The following is a 7134-nucleotide window of genomic DNA, read 5'->3' on the forward strand; positions in this document are numbered from 1 at the left end:
TAATAGTCTTCATTGGATGAAGATTAATAGATCTCATTTATTAAATTTTATATATAAATGGTATATATAGAGATATAACCATTGAATTGACTCACTCTAAGAATTCCTAATGGTTATAGTTACCGTATATTTGTCAATAGGATATTCTTATAATGAACATAATATTAGAATTTTCCTTTAACCTGTGACTATCATAGTAATTGACAATGTATTTGTTATACTTTGATTCCGGACACCTAACACCCTACGGTGTTAGTTGAATGGACATTGGGTATGATTTAAATACTTGTAGAATTAATGATTAGTCAAAATGAAATCCATCAACTATGGTAATGAGTTTGAGCTCTACGATTATAATGAATGAAATAAACAATGCCTTGGCCAAGGAGTTTGAATAAATTAAGAAATGAGTTTCTTAAGTCTTTCATAATTCATTATAATAATGGTTACAAGTTAGAGTTTGACAATCAAACCATACTCTAAAAGTTAGCTAAGAGCTGAAAAGATGGAAGGAGTTGTATTTTTTTGTTCATCTCGGGTTCTTAATAAAAATATTATTACTTCATACTATCGGGTCGTCAAGGAGCATTGCTAGACGCCAACCTTGATTAGTAAATTTAGTATGACTAATTTACTACCCGCTTAGTATTGAACCTATGGGGTCACACACTAACGAGTGTTCTAATCCTTGGTAAATAATCATTTAATTATTATTTTGATTAGGTCATATAAATAATTATATTAATTCAAATAAAATATTATTATATTCTTTGCTAGCACCATGAATATAATAATATGATAATTGAGAATATTAAATAATTAATTATTTATTCTATGATGAGTTTTAAATATGGATAAGATCCCAACTGATTCTGTTTCAAATTAAGTTGTAATTTGATTCACAAATCAATCACCAATCTCATACTATATATATGTGTATATGATAAAAGAAAGAACACACAAGTTTTTCTTTTACCTCCACATACACAAATATTCCAATTTTTAGTGAAGAATTGCTGGTGCAAGGAGTTGCAAGAAATTTTTCAGTTAAATCTATTGGTCAAGTAGTTGACAACAAGGATCAGTCTCGGTGTGGATACACATAGTACCTTCGTACTATCGAAGGAGAAAGTTTTCATTCACTAGGGTACTCAGGTATTGGCATCTAACCCATCTTATTTCAATAAAGTTTTAAGCGTAAAATAGATCAATAGGATTACTTTATTACTTCCGCTGCGTGTTATGAACACTAGTAATCCTACAAAACTAATAAAGGAATTAAAGAACTAGCTATGTAATATAGACAAGTAAGCTATAAAAGTGATTGATGTATGTATATGTGTGTATGATTCAAGACATAAATGGAATCTTGGCTTGGGATGAGCTAGGGACCTTTCCTTGTTGGAATCACAAATATGACAATTGTAATGGATTAATCTCACTTAGTTAACTCTTACATCGTGAGTAGGTTAAGTGAGTATAGTTGTGTTAATCCACAAATCCTAACTCACTTGCTAATTACCTTAGCAACAAATTAGCGTTAGTGGAAACAAGAACAATTAACAACTCAAGAATTATCACTAAATGTTGGACATTCCAACTCTAGGAACCCAATTGCTCATTTTTCCCAAGCCAAGGGGTGGAAATTTAGCCCATAATTAAACTTGACATTTTCACAAACACTTAGTGGGAAAAAACACAAAACATGGTAAACTTGAGAAAAATGCTTAAAACTAAGAGCAACAAATGATCAAAATCAACAATACCAACTCAGTCAAGCATATAACAATCACCAATCATCAAAATCATCAACAAGAAATCAAAATTGGAAAAAAATATATATATTAAAACTATGACTTTAATTACAAGAAAGAGTATCAAAATTGTAACTAAAAGAAGTAGTAATTAAGAGATACTTACAATGGAGGCTAGCACAAAGCAAGATCAAAAAATGGAAATGGCACTTGAAATGTAAAACCCTAGTATAAACCCTAATGGTGATGAGAGAAAACTTAGAGAAAAACTAAACTAAAGCCTCCTACTACTACTCTAAAAACTACCTAATGATATGCTATCTTTCCACAAGGTTTTCCCCTTCCAATATGAGCTTCCAGCATCAGAAATGGGCCTCCAACAAAAGGCATGTGCGGGCACCTGCGCGTACGCACAGACGTGTGCGCACGCACACTTGGGCAAAATCTCAGGCTGTGCGTACGCACAAGGGGTTGTGCGCACGCACACTTCGCGATACTCAGGATGCTTGTGCGATGCGTCAGATGCTGTGCGCTCACACACTTGGCTCTAATTTGCTACCTGTGCATATGCACAAGAGGCTGTGCACACGCACACATCAATTTGCTCTTCTCCTTTGTTTCTTCATGCTTCCTCCTCCTTGCATGCTCTTCTTCCATTCTCACCATGCCATTCCTACCTTATACATCTGAAATCACTCACAAACAACATCAAGACATGGAATGGAAGGCAAATGGAATAAAATAAGTCAAATTAGGCACAAAAGAGCATGTTTTCATAATTAAGCACAATTTAGGAGGAAAGCTCAAAAGCATGCTTTTTAATGGAATAATTGTAGGTTTATATGATGAAATCCACTCAATTCTAACAAAAGATCATTGTAAAATATGGATTCATCAATTCTCCCACACTTAAACACTAGCATATCCTCATGCTAATCACAATCAAAGGAGATGAATGAAAGGGCAAACAATTTATTTAATGTACTACCTATATGCATGCAACTAATCTAGATATTACCTACTAATGTCTATTCTATCAAAATTTGGTAGAAACAAACTACGAAATTCCTATCAATCCCAAGAAAACCTTAGGGCCAAGGCAAAGAGTCAATGCACCATGATCGATATCCAAAGAATTGAATTGTGATTTTCATAACTAACCAACAAACAACTTGCAAGAAGGTACAATATAAGGAACAAGAACATAGAATTGAACGATCGAACCCCTCACCGGATGTGTTTACACTCTATTCGCTCAGTGTTTAAGGTTTAATCACTCAATTCTCCTTTAATCATGCTTTTCAAAGAATTACAAATCATCTAACAATCAACTAATATTTAATGCATGAAAAACAAATATAATGAGGTCTTTGGAGGGTTGTAATGGGCTAGGGTTAAGGTAGGATTAATATGGTTAAGTGGACTTAGTGAATTATATCTTTGATTAGCTCAAGTGTCCACCTAATCTTATACCCTCCTATATACACATAATAAAACAACCTAACTACCCATTTATCTCCTTTCTCACATTCATTCATGCATTTTCTTCCCAAAATACAAACATATGCATCCTTTATTCACCTTTTTATTTCATATACTATTATGCACAAAACTTGATTTGATTGATTTTTTATTTTTGATTTTATTTTATTTTATTTTATTTTTATCAGCAATTCCTTGTTTTTGTCAACAAGAGAAGATGCATATGTCTTGAACAATGAATGCATAAGTATTGACTATTTTTCAAATTTTCACAATGAATATCCTAAATAAGCTCTTCACTAATGTTTTCCAAAAATTTTCCCCCACACTTAGAGTACACACACTACTCCACCCTAGCTAATCAAAGAATAATTCAAGGACATCAATGGTTTTTTGCTTTAGGGAGAATAATGTGCTTAGAATTAGAAAAAAGGGGGTTTAAAGGCTCAAAAGGGGTCACAAAGGTGAATGCAAGGGTTGGCCATATAGGATGGTGAGTTCAATATCAAAAATGGCCTCAATCATACTAAATGCAATCAAACACAAAAAATAGGACATATAGATTCATGCAAATCTAAGATCACAATAAAAAAAGGAGTATGAGCACACAAGAACAAACTTTATGGTTGGAAATGTACAACCATCTATTAGAGCTCAAATCTCACAAGGTATGTTGTTCTAGCTCTTTTTCTATGTTCTATGAAAAGAATACTCCAAGCAAGTTGAAAAACAATTTTCAATTCAATCAATGGCACGCCCTAAGAAAGATTTCATGAAAATTTCTTGTTGTCTTACCAAACTTATTTACTCTACCATGCAACATGAAAATATTTACTATCATAAAACCATAAGCACTTAAAGAAATATATACAAACAAACCAACAAAGTGCAATAAGAACAAAATTGCAAAAATTGAAAGAAAATGGACAAAAAGGTATTGCAAAGTGTCTAAGAACAGCATTTTTCCCCCTCGAAGTTGTCGAACCTCCCCCACACTTAATTAATGCATGGTCCTATGTGCATGCTCATCATCTGGGAGAACGGTAACTTGGGGGCTCCACCTTCAGCTGGTGGTCAATGGTGCATGGGTTGTTGTCTTCCACTATCCTCCTCCCCAACTGACTCTGATAAAGCTTTGGGAGTTGGGCCAGGGCCTCTTCCTTGTAGCCTTGCCTCTATCCACTCGAAACGCTCGTGCTCAAGTTGCTCCATGTTGTGGATACTATGCAAGATATCTTGGAAGAAGTCCGGAAGAGACCGGAGAAACGGTAAAGGAGTTGATGAAGTTGGTGGATTTAATGATGGTGTTGTAGGTGCCTTCCTCTTGGCGGGTGTCTCTTTTGTCGATCCATCCAAATCTCCCTGCGGAATGAAGTTGTTGCCTCTTGGTATCTTGAACATGACGTCCGAGGGTTGCCTCTCTACCACCGCTGCTATAGCTAGTCGCATCACCATCGATGGAAAATGGATGTTGATCTTTTTCTTTTCAATGAGTTTCCAAATCGATGTGCGCATCAAAGGTACAATGGCTATTGTCTTCCCTTCCAAAATAGCCCAAATTAGCAAAGCAGCTTTAAATCTGACATAGGTAGCATGGGTGCTAGGGACTATATAGTCGGTCACAATCTGATGCCAAATACGTGCCTCGGCAGGTACAATGGCTATTGTCTTCCCTTCCAAAATAGCCCAAATTAGCAAAGCAGCTTTAAATCTGACATGGTTAGCATGGGTGCTAGGGACTATATAGTCGGCCACAATCAGATGCCAAATACGCGCCTCGACATTCAAGTCGGAATAAGCAATACTCGCGGGAACAGATTTTCTCTCCTTGCTATATTCCCAACATGCAACGGGACGGCCAATTGATAAACCCTCTTTTTAGGGTTTATCTTGTGTTGAAATTAGAGCATTTCATCAACCTTTTCTCACATTTATTCAATGATATAGCATGGTTTTGTGATTCTCCCTTGATTTGTGCTTAAATGTGAAAACATGCTTTGTAGACCTTAAATTAGCTAATTTTTTATTCACCTTTGATTCCACTAGGTACCTTGATATGTTTGCTAGTGATTTCAAGATTGAAAAGAGCTAGGAATGGATCAAAGGAGTGAAGAGGAAAGTATGCAAGTGGAGAACACATGAAAAAGCTAAAGATTTGAATATATTCATCCACGCGCACTATACGCGCACTATACGCGCACGCGTGGATCGCGAAAACTTCAGGGACGCGCACGCGTGCTGTACGCGTACGCGTCGGTGGCCGCACGTGATTTTTAAGAAGAAAACGTGCTCAGCGAATTCTGAGAAGCTGCGGGCCCAGTTTGCAACCAACTTTGGCGCCAAAATGCTTTAAAGGCCAAGGATTGAAGAGCAAAAGGGGGATTCCATCATTTTTACACATAGTTTTTAGTTTAGGATTAGTTTTAGTGAGTTTTAGAGAGAGAAGCTCTCATTTCTCTCTAGGATTAGGAATAGGTTTAGGTCAATAATCTTAGATCTAAGGTTTAACTCATGCTCTCTTCTACTTCTACTTCTCAATTCTTTGTTGTTACATTCATCGTTCTTCTATTCTTTTGTTGTAATTTCTTCTATTTTGTTACTATGCTTTGTTGTATTCACTCTTGTCTCTTCTATTTTCTTTCAATTCAATTTGAGGTAATTCATAATAATTGTGCTCCTTTTGATTGTTGTTGTTAATTCCTTGTAATAATTGTTGTTAGATTCATACTTGTTGCCAAATTCACTATGCTTTCCCTTTATGCCTTCCAAGTGTTTGTCGAAATGCTTGAGAGGATGTTAGAGTAGGATTTTATGCTCTTGGCTTGGGAAGGTAACTTAGGAATTCTTGAGTCACTAATGTCCAAGTGATTGATAGTTGATAGCCATTGACTCTAGTTCTCATTAACTCAATTAGTGAATAACTAGGACTTATGGACTTGGATTGATATAGCTCATTTGACTTTCCTTTACTTGTTAGAGGATGACTTAGTGAGATTGGTCCTTGCAATTATCATATTGTGGTTAGTGATAAGAATAGAGATCCTTGAATACCAAACATTTCCAAGACCTTTTTGTCATTTAATTTCCTTTACCATTTACTTTTCTTGTTTCTCATCAAAAACTCCAAAATATACATGTCCGTGACCAATAACAAGAACACTACCCTGTAATTCCTTTGAGGGACGACCCGAGGTTTAAATACTTCGGTTTATAATTTTAGGAGTTTTTACTTGTGACAAACAATCTTTTGTATGAAGGAATTAGTGTTGGTTTAGAAACTATACTTCGACGTGATTTCATTTGTGAAATTTTAAACTGTCAAAAATGGACTCATCAAAATGGCGCCGTTGCCGGGAAGTTGCAATGGTGTTGTGTTATTGGTTATTGTACATATGTGAATATTGTAAATATGTTTCTCTTTCATTTGTTTCATAGACTTAGTTGTTTGATTTTGCTTCCACTATGAATTCTCACTTTGGCTATGAGTTTGGTTCTAATTGTATTGTAGAAAATGTGAACTTCAATGACCACATGTGTCAAGAATGGAACTAACATAGATGGAAGGAGCCTCAAGGAATTGATCACCCCTATTGGCAACAACCTCCGGATACTCTTAGGTACAACTACCATCCTAATGCATGTCAATTCAATGGCTATGGTGTAATTTCTTGTGAAAACCAATCACCACCATCATATGCCTATGACTCTTATCCTTAACATGAATCTCAACCATACTCACAAGCCTTATTGGTTCTAAAGAAAATGTGAACTTCAATGACCACATGTGTCAAGAATGGAACTAACATAGATGGAAGGAGCCTCAAGGAATTGATCACCCCTATTGGCAACAACCTCCGGATACTCTTAGGTACAACTACCATCCTAATCATCCTAATGC

This window comes from Arachis ipaensis, chromosome B02, assembly GCF_000816755.2.
Source record: "Arachis ipaensis cultivar K30076 chromosome B02, Araip1.1, whole genome shotgun sequence".
In the NCBI taxonomy this organism is placed as follows: Eukaryota; Viridiplantae; Streptophyta; class Magnoliopsida; order Fabales; family Fabaceae; genus Arachis; species Arachis ipaensis.